Source organism: Desmodus rotundus, chromosome 2 (assembly GCF_022682495.2).
Source record: "Desmodus rotundus isolate HL8 chromosome 2, HLdesRot8A.1, whole genome shotgun sequence".
In the NCBI taxonomy this organism is placed as follows: domain Eukaryota; kingdom Metazoa; phylum Chordata; class Mammalia; order Chiroptera; family Phyllostomidae; genus Desmodus; species Desmodus rotundus.
This window is the reverse complement of record NC_071388.1, coordinates 78,451,197-78,468,943: the sequence shown is the minus strand read 5'-3', so window position 1 is coordinate 78,468,943 and position 17,747 is coordinate 78,451,197. Positions and strand designations below refer to the sequence as shown.

Here is a 17,747-nt window from a genome sequence, read left to right as displayed (position 1 = left end):
AATTCCCAGACTGGACACATAACTAAGTTGTGGGTTAGATCCCTGGGAGGCAACTGATTGATGTTTCTCTCTCACATTGATGTCTTTCTCTCCCTGTTCCTCTCTTTCTAAAAGAAAAAAAACCATACCTTTCAGTGAAGATTAAAACATATAGACAATAAAATGGCAATAAATACCTATCTATCAACAAATGAACCTAAAACTCAAAATAAATGAAGAAACAGAAGAGAAACAGGCTCCTAGACACAGAGAACATTTTGACAGTTGCCAGAAAAAGGGGGTTGGAGAGATAAGTGAAAAGATGCAGGGATTAAGAAGTAAAAAGTCATGGGGATGTAAAGTACAGCATAGGAAATAGAGTCAATAATATTTTAATTACTATATATGGTATCAGATGGGTGTGAGATTTATCAGGGTGATCATTAGTAAGATATATAATGGCTAATCACTGGGGTATACTACCTGAAACTAATATATTAATTTACATCAACTATAATTTAAAAATAATGATTTAAAATGAAAAAATAAAGATATGTCTTACTTGTAGAAAGTGAAATGGACATTTCTAGATATTCCTTTCAACCTTATAAATCTATGAAACTGTGGTGCAAAGTCTTAGAAAATAGCATGTGGTTAATCTTTAACATGAGACAAGTATGGGATCAGAGGGGTGTTAGGATGGTATAAATATACCACATAGAAGCAGCATGAGATATGGAGAGTATGGCCTCCATGCGGGTTTGCCTGGATTCAGAGCCGGAGCCCCTAGACCACCTCAGACTTCTGCCCTGTCCTCTCAGACACCCCTGCAGGCATTTACTAACGACCTGCTTCACAGAAAATTACCTCTCAGTCATTTCTATAAAGGTGGGGAGGGGTTGTGGGGCTTTAATAAGGTCACGTGTACAATGATGCCTTGAAGCCGGCTAGTGCTTTATAAATGTTAGCTGTTATTACGACTAATATTATCTCTTGTGAACTGCAGTAGTGAAACAGAATTTGGGGAAGTATTCCATATCACCAATAATGAAGTAATTTTAATTTAGAACAAAATAAAATATTAAATAAAAAATAAAAGACATCCCTGAGATCCAAATAGACCTACATTAAATTGTTACTCCCACATTTTAAATAAAGAAAAATAAGGTTTTGAATTTCACTTTGATATGTATAGGTATGAATTCTTATTTTTTTTAAGAAACATTTTATTGTCTTTTAATGTGTTTTTCAATTTGAAGACCCAACACTTTTTTTTAGTTCAGGAAGTTTTTCTCTAATTATTTGATTCTTGCTTGCCCTCTCCCTGCATGCCAGGCATAATTCAGACTGGTGGTTGCGGAAAACTTTTAAAGAAAGAGAGGAAATGACAAAATACAGAGATATATGGTATTAAGAAACACATTTAGGACAGGTTAGGGGCCCAGTGTTTTTAATAAATAATAAAAATTTAGCAATACTACACACATTAGAGAAGAAAAAATCATAAAAAAATGCTTACACCAAAAATCAGGGCATAGCTGACCCTTGAGCACAAATGGCAGGGGAAGCGAGGTAATGGGGGAGAGAAAAGGTGGTGTTGAGGGAGAACGGGAGGCACTGGGTCACAGTCCCGGAAGCACTGTGTCTTTACGCAGATACTGAGGAGAGCTGGTGCCCGGTCTCCCAGTCTGTGGCATTGCTTTTTTCCCTGCTCAGCCCTCAATTTGTGTCCCCTAAGGGCACAAGGACAGACTATGGAAGGGCAGGGTGATCTTGTTTTTTTTCTTATTGCTTCTGTGACTTCTTGAGCGGCTAGTTTGCAATGGGGGCAGCAGACAGATGAATCAAAATCTCAGACTCCTGGGACAAATTTGGGAACTTCCTGATACACATTTTCCTCATCAGAAAATTGGACCCGTCTGTTCCTCCTTGTAAGAGAGGATTAATGAAGTAAAGTATGTGAGGGGGCTTTGTAAACTGTCCTGTGCTCCATGGAGGTGAGGGATTATGGAACCACGATCATGCTTTAAAGCTCATTCTTCACAGAAAGGTACAGGAACGACTATTGGTGTCAACCTCTTCTCAGGGTTCTTCTCCTTTTACCTTCATGGACACTTTATGGGTAGAGGCCATCCTTATGCCCATTATACAGATGAGGTAACTCAGGGCTAGAGAGGTTAAGGAACTTGTGCAAGGTCACACACAATGTGTGGTGAAATCAGGATTCAGACACACAATAGCTTCTTCATTCTACCGTTGGAACTCCTAACAGTTACGCCACTTGCGCTGTTCCCCTCAGGAGTGAAGCAATTGTTGCTGGTTGCTACTTTGCAGAGCATTGGTAAGTAATTGAGTCTAGTGCAGGTCAGAAGAGGCAGAGGTATCACTGTGCACACCAATCTCCTTACCCAGATTCCTCTCACTATCCTCTGTGGCCCTGGGAAAGTGAAACACTTCTCCCCTCTGTGCCTTATCTGCTCTGTCACCCCCGGCCTGCATTATTGCGATGGTGTCTCAAACTATCCATGGTAAAGGACCGGTTAGGTTTTGGTTTTCTTTTTTTCCTTCAGTCCAAGGAGACCTAATGTGTTTGTAAATACATAAAAACTCCTGGTTGGATATTGCAACAATGTCAAATTACTTTCAAAGGTTTTAAAGTTTCCAAACATTTATTGTCAATTTCTACACTTATCTTGTTGCAGATTGTAAACAGTTTGCTGACCAGCACTGGTCCCAAGGCCATGGTTTCACTAGCACTGTCCCAGACTTTTCCTTGCTTTCATTGTTGCCATAAAGCAACCAGGATAATGTGTGAAAAATATGCATAAGGCCCTGGCTGGTGTGGCTCAGTGGTTCAGTGCCCGCCTGCAAATCAAAGGGTCACTGGTTCTATTCCCAGTCAGGGCATATGCCTGGGTTGTGGGCCAAGTCCCCAGTAGGGGGGCATGAGAGAGGCAACCACACATTGATGTTTCTCTACCTCACTTTCTTCCTCCCTTCCCCTCTCTAAAAAAAAACAAATATAATCTTTAAAAATATATACATAAGTTTCCAACTTCTCCTTATACCCCCCCGCATTTAAAATACCAATTTAGATATTCTCCATGGCCCAGAAGGTTCTAGGTAATTTGGCTCTGCCTATATTGACTTACAGCCACCACATCTCCACCCTGCCCACTCTTCTCTGAATGTTAATGAAATATAGTCAGACTTTGGATAAAAAAATAGGTTTAAATAGAGAACACATAATGATTTGGGATGTGAGATACAGTTTACTTTGTTTTTTTATCTACTAGCTCAAGCATGGACAAGTGCTTCTATCACTTTCTCTAGTAGCAAGAAATTTCCTAATGGTTTCAGCATGAGTGAGATGGCCAATGCCAAGTCCCAGGGAAGATTTGTGAGCATTTCTTCTCGTGTACTGTGTAACCTACTGCTTCTCTGATGGGCTCAGCATAAAGGGGTTTGTGTTCTGTTCATACCTTCTACGTGCTTTATAAGCTCTCTGTTTCGTCCCCCAGAAAATGAGACTGTTGTGAGCCAAGGTGGTTGAGAGGTCGTTCCAATTGCTCTCGAGATTGCGGAATAAAAGATTGGATAGTGTGATTGTTGTTACTATGGAAGAGGATTTGTCAGTGGGGAGCATGACTTTATTTAATGAGTAAGGGGGAAACACACATCCTAGCACAGCAGTGTCCAGGCTGCTTTGGCTGTGGCCTTGGTGCTTGCCTCCCGGAGGGTTCCTTGTATGGAGGCAGCTAGGATTCCTTACCCACGCTTTCCAGTCTTCAGCTGGTGCACTATCGTTGCAGTGAATAAGAAGGAAGGAGCTCGATCCGAGATGTTTTGTTTAGCCACAGGGAGCCATGGCTTCTAAGACGCATGCTTTTACAGCGGCAAGAGAGGTCAAAGGGTCATGCCTGGGGTCAACATCATTTCGGCCGACCTTTCAATGTACTTGACTTTTTCATCTACTCCGTAGTCTAGTGGTTTCCCAACTTGGAAAGAGGATTTTATTGTCTTTTGTTAATGAATTGTTATGGTAACAGGAACATTCTCAAATTTTAGTGGCAAGGAATTTATACTCAGTATATCTGGGGATGTGATGTAGGAATGTGCATTTCTGTTAAGCATCCAAGTGATTCTGAGGTAGGTGGTTCAAGACCCTTGCTTTGAAAAACACTGGTTAAAGTGATATCTTTTCTGTGTAGTAATAATATTAGTATTGGGTGTAAAGTTGGCTGAAGTTTAAAGAAGCTCTGTTTGTGCCCAAGATGGAGTAACAGGGCTTCATTTGTCCTTTTGCCTGAAATAGCAAAACATATCAGGTAAAATATATGAAACAACGTTTTTTGAGGCACTGGCCTTCAGGCAATGAAGAGCAATATTTTTCTCTAAAAACCTGGAAGCAAAAGAGGTAAGCGATAGGGCTACTCCAGTTTACTGAGTGGGGAACGTTTTCAGCTTGAGACCTAGGGAGGGCAACGCAGGTGGAACTCAAACTGCCTGAGTCGGGGAGATGGTGCTGAGAGCCCAGGAAAATCAGGGTGACTAGAGTTCAAGGAACAGAGCACCAGAAATGAGAGAGCTGGGGTCCCACAGATGTGCAGAAAGTCCTCTCAAGTATTCAGCGAAGTCCTTATCAGCACAGGCAGGTGAGGAGACTACTGGGCAGTGGGGGGTGAGGAGGAGGGGAGGCTGTGGGGTGGGATAGAAGGGAGATGGGGAGGCTCCAGGAAGGAGGGCCAGGGAGAGAGTACAGAACAATGCACTCACAGAGGGCCAGCAGTGTTGCCTGTTCTGTCCAACCAGATGGAAAACTCCTAGTTCATGGGGCATTGGGTAGAACAATCAGGCAGGTCTTGGTCTTGCCTCAGTAGTGGAGAGTAATCAGCTCTGCACTGAGCACTGCTCCAGACATGCCTCAGAAGTCGTTGAAAAAAACAACCCTAAAGGGTTAAACTGCTTCTGAGTTACTTACTTATCCCAGAACGGAGCTCAAGAATATTCATAGCAATAAAAAAATACCCAGTGCCCAATAAGGTAAAATTCACAATGTCTGCTGTTTTGGAATAGAAAGATAGCTGTGTTTAAAAGGGAAGCCCACTACCCCTGACTGTCCTGGAGCTGCACTTTCATGCCCATTTCGTACCATTAAAAAGTCAGTCGAGGCCTTCAGTGTAACCCATAGTGTATAATGAGCTACAGTTGGACAGACCATGGTCTGTGTTGGTACTTACCTTGGCTTCTGAGATAGCAGTTCCTCTTTGATATCTCTTATTGTTTTATTTTTATTTATTTTTTAAAGAGAGGGGAAGGGAGGGAGAAAGGGGGTGAAGGAGACATTGATTGGTTGCCTCTGGCATGTCCCCAACTGGGGACCTGGCCTGCCACCCAGGCATGTGCTCTAACTGGGAATTGAGCCAGTGACCTTTTAGATCACAGGCCGGCACTCGGTCTACTGAGCCGTACCAGCCATGGCGTATTACTGGTTTTTAAAAATACTTTTCCTATGTTTGATAATTCTAACCTCCTCATTGGATAATGGTAGGGAAACTCAGGTGAGAGTAATGTTGCCGTAGGGTATCATGTATACGAAGGCTTGGAGCAGGGGTAGGAGGTAATGGGTGGGAGGTAAGTGGGGATAATTTTCTGAAGCCAATAGATGACTCGGAATCAAAGGCCTTAGTGAGCAGTAAGAGCCAAACCAAGGAGGCCAAGATCTGCTTACAGGGCTAAGGGGGCAGGCTAAGCCAAGGTCCAGAACCAGAAGCCTTTGAAACCCAACAGGATGTATACAAGGAGTCAGGTTAGCAAAGTCCTGTTAGGACTGTGACCAAGCCTGACAACTCTGAGCATGATTTCTTAACCAGAGGCTCAAGGCTGGGTCAGAGAGGGTTACTCTGGGGTCGTGCATAGGCTTAAAGCTCTGGACGTCCATAACTGAGCTCCAAGCTTTGAGCCTGGCCTATTGTCCCTCTGAGGATGGGACAGGTTTTAATTTGGTCACTTAGAAGACTTTTATTCCCAATGATGAACATACTATGCCTGGGATGTAGAAATAAATGCTTGTCAGTATCCTCATAACGTTTCTCAAGGCAGAAAGGATTCACTCACAGTATTCAATAATAACAATGATGACGACAACAACACTAAATTGTAGATAGAGTTAACTGTATCACTTCAATTTCTTCCAAATTAGCATTGATTGGAGGAGGTTCTTTTCCTCTCTGGTGTTTTCCATGGACAGTGAGAGATTAGTGAGCATGGGTGAGAGTTTTCTGCCTCCATCTGATGAGCTCAGGACTGCCTTCTGTACTTCTCAGCTTATCAGGGACCATCAGCCTACTTGGAAGATGCAATCAAGACAAAGAGTATGGTTTCCAGAGAGAAATACACAGAACACTTGATATAATCTAATTGTTGTTTTGTTGATTGTGATAAATGTAGCTGTTTTTGCCTTTGGCGTTATTTAAAATTATTAATGCTTTACGTTGGTAAGAGAGGGTGGGGTGAGTGGATGAAACTTTCTGTGCCCTTGATAAGTGGTTGCATTCTGATTGGCTCTCAGATGGGAGTTGATTTTCTCCACAAGAGAGTCAGCCTGACCATGTGAAACTGTTGGAGGGGCAGGAGTCTTTCGCTTTGTCTCAGTTTCAGTTTCATTTCCATTCCCCCACTTTTGTCTCTGTCCTTTACTTCCACTCCACTTTCTCCTCAGCCCGAGACTGCCCTCTGTCAGCAACTCTCCCCAGGGCCTCATCTGCACGGGAACTGCACAGGATTCAGAAGAGGCTACTATAAGATCCCCCCCCACACACACCCCGCCCCTCTTCTGTGGGCCTTTTTGTTTTGGGATTGGAAATAGAATTTATATACCACTGCAGCAAATTTTTTTTTTGAAATTGAAAGAACCCAATTTCCCCACTTATGTCTTCAAAGAAGTTTTTGAGAAGTTAGGAATGGGAAAAGTCAATGGAAGGGATGTTTTGATTCTGGGGTATCCTCACACTGGCCTGAAGTTACTTCTTGTGAAAACAAAAGACTGAGGCTATCGCTGAAAAAACACCCGATCCTGCCCTTGGACAGCACGGCCCTGCGTTTTATGGAGGACGGCCTTGCCTCTCTCTGAGCCCCGTTTAAGCCTCTGAATTTTCCTTTCGGCGCATTATCAGTCACAGACGGCGCTGAATCTTGAAGCATATGGTCAAATTGGGGGATGGAATATTGTTAATTAGACACTTGGTAAGGGCTGAAAGTAAATTTTTAGGCAAAGCCGTAGGCCTGAAGTGTACCATTTCCCCCTCATTGTTTGGTGTATCATCACTTCATTTTTCCATGTTTTAGTTATGCTAAAAGATAAATGAGGCATATTAAAATTTTAAGGAGTTTATCTGAGCAAAAATTGATGTGAATTTGACAGCATCCAATCTAGCAGATAGAAAGGAGCTCTGAGGAGATTTTCAAATTTTTTTTAAAAGATTTTATTCGTTTATTTTTAGAGATAGGGGAAGGGAGGAAGAAAGAGAGGGAGAGAAACACCAGTGTGTGGCTGCCTCTCACATACCCCCAACTCACAGGCATGTGCCCCAAGTGGGAATTGAACTGGCAACCCTTTGGTTCACAGGCCAGAACTCAATCCACTGAGCCACACCAGACAGGGCTGAGGAGCTTTACAAAATAAAAGACTTTCCTAGGCAGAAGGGGATAGGAAAAGGAAATTACTATACCAGACAAAAAAGGGAGTTGGTTATTATAAAATACTTTCCTTTGTGGGATGGAAGGGGTCCATCAGGCAGATTAACCTAGCTAGTACTGATCAGGCAATTCCTGATTGACTGGTTTAAGATCTATTTCCAGAAGAGACAAAACTGCAATGAAGGCTTGATGTGGTAGTGTGGGGCTTAGCATGAGCAACTCCATTTTGGGACTGTTGTCTTATTTTTTTAACAGTTAGCAAATGATTTTTAGAAATATCCTCTCCTCTACTATCCCCAAACCAAAGTTCATCTTTTTGTTTTTTCCTGTGGGGATGATTTTGAGAAATAATTCATTGAGGGCACTTCTGAGTCCACGTTGAAAAAAAAAGCAGTGAAGGTGAATGAGTATTTTCTTCTGAGGTCTAAGTTCAGCTGGAGGAATGGTGAGCAAGTTAGCTTGCATTACCTGAACATTTCATTCATTTTTTAAAAAGATTTTATTTATTTATTTTTTAGAGAGATAGGAAGGGAGGGAGAAAGGGAGGGAGAAAAACATCAGTGTGTGAGAGAAACAGTGTGTGTGAGAGAGAGAGGTTGCCTCTCTCTCGCTTCCAACTGGGGACCTGGCCTGCAGCCCAGGCATGTGCCCTGACTGGGATTTGAACCGGTGACCTGTTGATGAGACATATGATGCCCAACCCACTGAGCCTCACTGGTCAGGGCCTGGACATTTTATTCTTATGGAAAGGACCATTATACTAGTGATTGGAGAAAGCAGTTGTTTATGTGGCAGTCTTTGAGGAAAGACTTTGTGATTTAAATGAGATTCTTCACTGGTTATCATTAACCACATTCCTAAAATTAATTTGTTAGAGGAACCATTTGGTTCATAAGATAAGTGGATTTTGATTGGGTGTAGTGGTGGGTGGAAAGGGTAGAACCTGCTGAGGCCCTCAGTGAATAAATTCCACTGAAGCCCTGAACAGGAAAAAGGGGGAAGGCCAGTTAAGAGGAAGAAAGGGAGGCCCTGGCCAGGTGGCTCACTGGGTTGGAGCATTGTCCTGATACCCCACGGTTGCAGGTTTGATCTCTGGTCAGGGCACATAAAAAAGCAACCAGTGAATGCATAAATAAGTGGAACAACAAATCAATGTTTCTCTCTCTCTGCTTTTCTCTTTCTAAAATCAATTTTTTTAAAAAAGAAGAAGAAGAAAGGGGAAAAAAGTGACTGAGCCATTCTCAAAATTTTTGTTGAAAGTTTAGTTGAAGAGTAACTTACTCCCCTTGGCCATAGGGGGTGGGCCTTATATTTTTTGTAACTAATTCTTAAATAATCCAACTATTACTAAGCTGATGACCAGATAAGTCTCTTCCAATGTAATAGGGTAGAGAAATCTCTTCTCTAACCAAAAACACAGACAAATTTTTGCCACCAAGGACTCATGTATCTTGCTGAGCCTATTCTTGCAAGATTGATCTTTCCAGATTAATTCAGTTGGTTAAGTTAATTTTTGCCCCATCTTCAATTGTAGGGCCACAACGCTCTTGGATCTCCAGGGGACAGGCATATTTGTTCAGTTCAGGATTATATCCGATGAGAGAAATTACTTATCTCCTCCACAAGTGATACCAGCGTGCAGCAGCCCTTCACAGATAGGGTCATTGAGCTTTACAGGTGCTCTACCCAGGATGGACGAGAGAATGTAATTTCACCATAGCTTCTGTCCAGGTCTCTTTCAGACACCCGGGGGACAAGTTCCCTGTCTGCAGGGCCAGCTCACAGGTGTGCAACCTGCACAGGTGTGCAGAGCCCGTATTTAGAAGGGCCTCATGCTCAGTTTAATGCTCTGATATCACTGATTTGAAATTCTTAATAATTTGTAAACAAGGGGCTCCACATTTTAATTTTGTTCTGGGCTCTACAATCATGTAGCTAGCTGGTTCTGCCTCTACTCTTTCTGGGTCACTCAAGTTTTAACGAGAGTGAGAAAATAAGATTAAGGTTCTGTTTCACCACTTTCCTCTAAGTTTATGTATCCAGACGAGCACCTAATGAAACTGCTGCCCATTCTTTTGTCTTCATTGATTTGATGTTTCAACTCTTTAAAACGTTTTATTATTTTATTTAGGGAAGGGGAAGGGAGGGAGAAAGAGAGGGTGAGAAACATCAATGTGAGAGAGAAACATTGACTGGCTGCCTTCTGCATGTGTCCCCTGGGACCGAACCTGCAACCCAGGCATGTCTTCTTTTAAAAAATTATATTTCATTGATTAGACTATTACAGTTGTCCTGATTTTTCCCTCTTTGCCCTCCTCCACCCAGTACTCTTCACCCCTCAGGCAATCCCCACAGCATTGTTCATGTCCATGGGTCCTTCCTATAAATTATTTGGCTGCTCCATTTCCTATACTGTACTTTACATCCCCATGGCTACTCTATTTGTACTTTTTAATCCCCTCATCTCTTCACCCATTCCCCCACACCTCCCCTCCCATCAGGCAACCATCAAAACAATCTCTGTGTCCCTGATTCTGTCTCTATTATTCTTGTTTCCTTAGTTTGTTATTTTAGATTCCATTGTTGATAGATTTGTACTTTTTGCCATTTTATTGTTCATAGTTTTGATCTTATTTTTCTTAAATAGGTTCCTTCAATATTTCATATAATAATTATTTGGTGATAATGAACTCCTTTAGTTTTTTCTTGTCTGGGAAACTATCTGCCTTTTGATTCTAAATAATATCTTTGCTGTATAGAAAAATCTTGTATATAGGTCCCTGCTTTTCATGACTTTGGATATTTCTTGCCAATCCCTTCTAGCATGCAAAGTTTCTTTTTAAAAAAATATATTTTATTGATTATGCTATCACAGTTGTCTCATTTTTTCCCTCCCATTTATTTCCCTCTGCCCTCTACCTGCCCTCCCACCAGCATTTCCCCCCTTAGTTCATGTCCATGGGTCATACACATAAGTTCTTTGGCTTCTCCATTTCCCATACTATTCTTAACCTCCCCCTGTCTATTTTGTACCCACCATTTATGCTTCTTATTCCCTGTACCTTTTCTCCCGTTCTTCCCTCTCCCCCTCCCCACTGATCACCCTCCACGTGATCTCCATTTCTGTGATTCTGTTCCTGTTCTAGTTGTTTGCTTTTGTTCTTGTTCTTTTTTTAGGTTCAGTTGTTGATAGTTGTGAGTTTGTTGTCATTTTCCTGTTCATATTTTTGATTATCTTCTTTTTCTTAGATAAGTCCCTTTAACATTTCATATAATAAGGGCTTGGTGATGATGAACTCCTTTAACTTGACCTTATCTGGGAAGCACTTTATATGTCCTTCCATTCTAAATGATAGCTTTGCCGGATAGAGTAATGTTAGATGAGGTCCTTGCCTTTCATGACTTCAAATACTTTTTCCAGCCCCTTCTTGACTGCAAAGTTTCTTTGGAGAAATCAGCTGACAGTCTTATGGGCACTCCTTTGTAGGTAACTGTCTCCTTTCCTCTTGCTGCTTTTAAGATTCTCTCCTCTTTAGTCTTGGGTGATGTAATTATGATGTGTCTTGGTGTGCGCTTCCTTGGGTCCAACTTCTTTGGACTCTCTGAGCTTCCTGGAACTTCTATGTCTATTTCCTTTGCCAGATTAGGGAAGTTCTCCTTCATTATTTTTTCAAATAAGTTTTCAGTTTCTTGCTCTTCTTCTTCTCCTTCTGACACCCCTACGATTCGGATATTGGAGTGCTTAAAGTTGTCCCATAGGTTCCAAAGCCTCTCCTCATTTTTTTGAATTCTTGTTTCTTCATTCTCTTCTGGTTGAATGTTTACTTCTTCCTTCTGGTCAAAATTGGTGCTTTGAGTACAGATTTTCTTTCCATCATTGTTGGTTCCCTGTACATTTTCCTTTATTTCATTTTGCATAGCCTTCACCTCTTTCTCTATTTTGTGACCATACTCAACCATTTCTGTGAGCATCCTAATTACCAGTGTTTTGAACTCTACATCTGATATGTTGGCTCTCTCTTCATCACTTAGTTCTATTTTTGGAGCTTTAATCTGTTCTTTCATTAGGGCCATATTTTTTTGTCTTGGTGCACTTGTTATGTTGTAAGTGGTGGAGCCTTAGATACCCACCAGGGTGGGGCAACCCACTTTGCTGTGTTGGGTGCTGTATGTGGGGAAGGGTCTGAGAGGGAATAATGCCAATTGCTCGGCTCTTGGCTGGCTTTCAGTCACTTCCTCTGCTACCCATAAGCAAATTGGGCCCTGCTGGTGCTGATTCCCAGATGGGTAGGTTTGTACATTCTAGGACCCTGGGGGTCTCTCCAATGAACTCTTGTGTGGGGCTGGGAGTTTCTCCTACCACCACTACCCCCACAGGTTTTTATAGTCAGCAGTTTTGAGGCTTTATTTCCCCACACTGGAACCCTGGGTTGTGCAGTCTGTCTCAATCCCCAGTTGTTCCTCCCGGTTTATCTGCACACAAATGTGGGACCACCTGGTCCACCAGCTATCACCTCACACACCCAGTCCTGCAGCCACACCTTGCCACCAGTCCTCTCTGCCCTGGCTGGCCATCTCCACCCCTCCTACTAGTCTGGGTGATTGTTTCATCTTTAACTCCTTGGTTGTCAGACTTCTATATAGTTCGATTTTCTGACAGTTCTGGGGTTTTTTTGTTGTTGTTTTTAAATTTGTTGTTTTCCTTCTTTTGGTTGTGTGGGGAGACAGAGTGTATCTACCTGAGCCTCATTCTTGTCCAGAAGTTACTGCAAAATTTCTTTTGAGAAATCAGCTGACAGTCTTATGGGAACTCCCCTGGAGGTAACTAACTGCTTTTCTCTTGCTGCTTTTAAGATTCTCTGTTTATCTTTAACCTTTGGCATTTTAGTTCTGATGTGTCTTGCAGTGGGCCTCTCAGCATCCATCTTGTTTGGGACTCTGTGCTTTCTGGACTTGTATGTCTATTTCCTTTACCAAATTAGGGAAGTTTTCTTTCATTATTTTTTCAGATAGATTTCCAATTTCTTGCTCTTTCTCTTCTCCTTTTGGCATCCCTATGATGAAAATGTCAGTCCTCTTGAAGTTGTCCCAGAAGCTCTTATGCTATCCTGTTTTTTCATCTTGTTCTGGCTGGTTATTTTTTCTTCCTTATGTTCCAAATCATTGATTTAATTCTTGGCTTCATCCTCTCTACTGTTGTTTCCCTATAAATTGTTCTTTATTTCAATTTGTGTATCCTTTGTTCCTGACTGGATCTTTTTTATGCCGTTGAGGTCCTCACTAAGTTCCTTGAGTGTCCTTATAACCAATGGTTTGACCTCTGCATCTGACAGATTGCTTATCTCCATTTCGTTTAGCTCTTTTTCTGGACTTTTGATCTGTTCTTTCATTTGGACATGTTTCTTTGTCTCCTCATTTTTGCAGCCTCCCTGTGTTTGTTTTGGTGTATTAGGCAGAGCTGCTTTTACTCTGTGTGTTAGTAGTGTGGCCTAATGTAGTAGGTGTCCTGTAGGGTCCAGTGGCACAGCCTCCCATCACCCAAGATGGGTACTTGAGGTGCACCCTTCATGTGGGCTGAGTACATCCTCCTCTCGTAGTTGAAGCTTGTTGCTGTTGGCAGATCAATGGGAGAGATTTACCCAGGACAGTCAACTGTAAGGATTGTCTGTGACTACTTACACCCACCTCCTCTGTACATTAAGGATCAGCTGTGCAGGGGCAGGGTGGTGGTGCTCCGACATGGTCTCTAACTCTCCACTGAGTGTGCTGGCCCTGGGGTTTCCCAGGTGGTGCAGACCAAGGTCAGTTCCCATCCGTGTTTTTCCTGGGGCCGCCCTGCCTGAGCTATAGAGATATGAGATGGCTGCCACTTGTGCTGAGCTTGGAGATTCTGAGGTGAAGCCAAGCTGTGAATCTAGACTGGCTGATGCTAGTGCTGGGCAAGGGGCTCACTGAGGCCAGCTGTTGCTTGTCTGAGAGGATTTAGGAAGTTTTAATGTATAAGCCAAGACCAGCCATTCACATGGAAAAACAGCTTCAGTGGGCTAGTAAGTTGGGTGGGCCAGAGTCTCTGGGGATCTCCTAGGTGGGTCAAAGAATGTTAGCCAGGTTGATGGAGTCTCAGATATGGCACCAACTTGCCAGTTCTGTGGTGGGATGGTTTAGAAAAGGGACAAAGGCCTCTGCTCACTTTGATGCTAGACACTTTAGTTTCTCCCTGTATATCACTGGTGCCTTTCAAGCTGTTACCCCAGTGCTGGAGCTCAGAGGAAGTATGTCTGAGTAGGTGAGTCCGTGTGTGGGTTCTTTAGGAGGAACTGATTGGGATTCCAGCAGTTTCTTCCACTGACTCATACCCTGCTGGTTTTTGAAAGCCAGAAGTTGCGGGGACTTATCTTCCTGGCACTGGACCCCTGGGCTGGGGGTCCTGGAATGGGGCTTGGACTCCTTGCTCCTGAGATATCCCTCCTGAATTTTTATCCACCACACGTGTGTGAGGGACCAGCCTGTTCTGCGTCTGTGCCCCTCCTGCCTGTTTGGATAGATGTGGTTTCTATAATTCCATAGTTATCAGACTTACATTCAACTCAATTTCTGACAGTTCTTACTAATGGTTGTTCTATATTTTAGCTGTAATTTTCATGTGGTTGTTTGAAGAGGTGAACCATGTCTGCCTATGCTGCCATCTTGACTGGAAGTCCCAAGCATGTCTTCTGACCAGCAATGGAACCAGTGACCTTTTGGTTCCTAGGATAATGCCCAAACAAGTGAGCCATAACAGTCAGGACTCAACTCTTTTATATTTTTGAAAAGGGTTTTATTTTTCTTTTAAGATTTTATTTCTTTATTTTTAGAGAGAGGGGAAGGGAAGGAGAAAGAGAGGGAGAGAAACATCAATGTGTGGTTGCCTCTAGCACGCCCCCTATTGGTGACCTGGTCCACAACCCAGGCATATGCCATGACTGGGAATCAAACCTGCAACCCTTTGGTTCTCAGGCTTGCACTCAATCCACTGAGCTACACCAGCCAGGGCTCAACTCTTTTAATAGGAGGTTTTCAGGGTCTCTTTTCTTCTCCTAGAATAATTTTCAATCTGATTTAGAGCCTTATAATTAAAATGGTAATTCAGGTCTTGTCAACATGTGATACCTTCTTCCTTTGAGATAAACATTTTTTTAAGCCCTTTTGGTTTACTTTGTTGTATGATACCTAGATAGAGCCACCTCCCATTTCATAGTTGCACACCCCATGCGCTCCAGTAGGTCTTATTTTTTTAAGCAAGAACTATGAAATATTCTTATTGGCTTGTGGGTTCAAATGCTGAAAGCAGCAGTAATGATTTAGAAGATTGAGAATATTTCTCTCTGAGTTTTCTTAGTCTTTATAGGTGCAGCTTAGCTGAGGGGTGCATATTGGAGTATTTATCCACTTTCCTTGGGTGGAAGTGGGTGTGATCTAATAGGTTGGTAGGTTGGCTGCTGCAACAGAAGCAAAGTCACTGGTGGGCCCATTCCCTGTGGGAGCCTTCTAATTTTACTGCCCTTACACACTGGACACCTAGTTGGTTGAAGAATTTCTACAAATTACTAATGAGGAAGTAGACTTGGTGGAAGAGGGAATAAATGAGTGTGACTACTTTGTAGATGTTAAAAAAAACTGCTGACTGTGACTCAGTAGTCCCTCCCTGATTGCAAAGGACAGTATCTTCTGAGCATCCCAAGGTTGACAGTCAGACTTGTGTGTCTCATGGCACTAATTGCAGGGTGTTAATGGGCCAGGTTTCTGTAAATTGGGTGGAGTTGGAGGCCACTGACAGGAAGAAGCATGTGAGTGGGAGGAAGAAAAGAAATTTCTCCGGGGCTGTTGCAAGGCTGATGCTGGTGCAATATGCTTGTCTTTCTTGAGCATTAAGCCACATCTGCCAGGACTGTCAGCTACTGAGCAGCTCGTCTTTGATACTCATGACCTGTGAGAGATTTATGTGAAGGTAAAATTGCGGTAAGTTTAATATTGGTTTTCCTACTGTTTGTTTTTGGTGAGCATGTGGGCGTGTGTACTTAAGTAAAACTGACTGAAAGGTGTTGGGTTTCAGCCTTTTAAAAAAATACTGTTGGATAATTTTTATTATTAACTAAGAAACAAAAACTTAATTTTAGTTTCTTTTTTTTTTCTTGTCCTTTCTGCCCCAGTTCTAGGTTCTCTATCTACTGAGACCGAGAATGATGAATGACTAGGCAGGGAGAATTGGTCTGAAACACTGAAAGGTTAGTTCATCATTTGGTGTGGAAAGAGCAAGAATTATTTTATTCATATAGACCTAGTTTGTTTGAATCCTGACTTTGTGTATTTGTGCTTGTGCAAATAACTTAATCTCTCTGAACTTCAGTTTTATTTAATTTGTCCTTTTTAGTTTATGAAATGGGGGTAATAATATCTGCTTCCCAGGTTGGGAAAGACTTAGTGAGAGAAAGTTAGCAAAGAGCCTAGTGAAGTGTCTATCAGATGAGAGACACCCAGGAAAAGTTGGTCACCATTAGTTGCTTGACTCTTCCTCTAGCCCCTTCCCTACCACTGGGGTCAGGTCCTGCCATTCTTGACTCCTATAATCATGAGTGTTTCCCCAGCCTGCGTATTTGATTAAGGCACAGCTAAGGCTTGCCTAATTCTATTGATTCTCTGTGCATTTCATTTTAGGAGCTAGCATTGCCATTAAATGGGCAGAGAAAATGTGGGAAGTTATGTGTCTTAAATGCTGAATTCTACTTCACTGGATTTGTGACATTTTCCTTCTCTGGGACCTTCAGGAATCTGGAAGCATATGTTTTGCCATTCACTCTCTCGATCCATCTATCCATCCATCCATCCCTCCACCCAATGCTTGTGTACTGAACTATTTACTACATTCCAGACACAGTTTTAAAAGCCAGAGATTAAGCAGTAAAGAAAAATAGGGGGAAAAAGTGCACTCATGGAACTTTCACTCTAATGTGGGGAGATGCAATAAACAAAATAAGTCAGTAAGTTAGGCAGTATATTTAGAAGGGGATGTGTTGTGGGGAAAATAAAGCCGGAAAGGGGCAAGGGGTGTTGAGACAGTTTGTGGTTTTAAAGGGTAATCAGGGAAGGCCTCATTGAATAAATATTTAACCAAAGGCTTAGAGGAGGTAAAGGGAAGTGAATTTGAAGAGAGTACAAAGGCCTAAAGGTGGAGGGGAGCCTGGTATGTTCAAGGAAAAGCAGGGAGGTCAGGGTGGCTGGTAGTGAGTGTTTGAGTGGAGAGGATGAGGAAGAAATGCTGGGCATGTGCCAGGGGCTACATCAGGTAGGGCCCTTCTGAGGACTTGGGTCTGACTTGCATTTCAATGGGATAACACTAGCTCCCGGATTGAGAATAGTCTGAAAGGGACAAAGGCAGAAGCAGGGGGTCCAGTTAGGAGAGCACTGTAATAACTTGGCTTGTACCAAAGTGGTAGCGGTGAGGGAGAGAGGTTGGTGAGAAGGAGTCAGATGCTGGGCATATTTTGGAGGTAGAGCCAATAGGGTTTTCTGATGGATTGGATGTGGGAAGTGAGTCAGAGAGGAGTCAAGAATGGCTCTAAAGTTTTTGATGTGAATAATAGGGAGGATGTTGTCCTCCCATGGGGAACACTGCAGGTAAAGCAGATCTGGTCTAGGATACCAGGAGTTCTATTTTGGACAGTTTTGAGTTTGAGATGTGCATTAGACATCCAAGTGGAGATGCCAAGTAGGCAGCTGGATATAGGAGTCTAGAGTTCAAGGAAGAAGTCTGGGCTACAGATGAAATTTTGGGAGTCGTGGGCATGTGGCATAGTATTTAACACTACAAAACGACAAGATCCCTCAGTGCTGAGGGTAGATGGAAAAGAAGAGTTCCAAAAACTGACCTCTAGGACATTCCAATTGTGAGAAACAGAGGTTGAAGTGATCAGAAGTAAGGAGGGACCAGTGAAAAGGAAAAACAAAGGGGGAATATTTTCCAGGGAGGAGGCAGTGGTCGCCTCTGTGAAATTCTTCTAGTGGCTCCAGTAAGATGAGGACAGGACTGTCCA

General features: G+C 42.6%; 1 protein-coding gene across 3 annotated transcripts in view; it reads left to right on the top strand.

The window, feature by feature from the left end:
* The window catches only part of TMEM45A (transmembrane protein 45A), an 82,467-nt gene that overhangs the window by 15,034 nt on the left and 49,686 nt on the right, over window positions 1-17,747 (top strand). Inside the window, exon 2 of one of the 3 annotated variants that reach the window (XM_045193563.2) lies at window positions 15,867-15,941. The exons of 1 other annotated variant lie outside the window; for it this stretch is intronic. The gene's annotated coding sequence lies outside the window, so the exon portion shown is untranslated. Of the gene's footprint in view, window positions 1-15,866; window positions 15,942-16,899; window positions 17,000-17,747 lie in introns of those variants that run through there. One more of the 3 variants, XM_045193565.3, reaches the window with a different exon arrangement.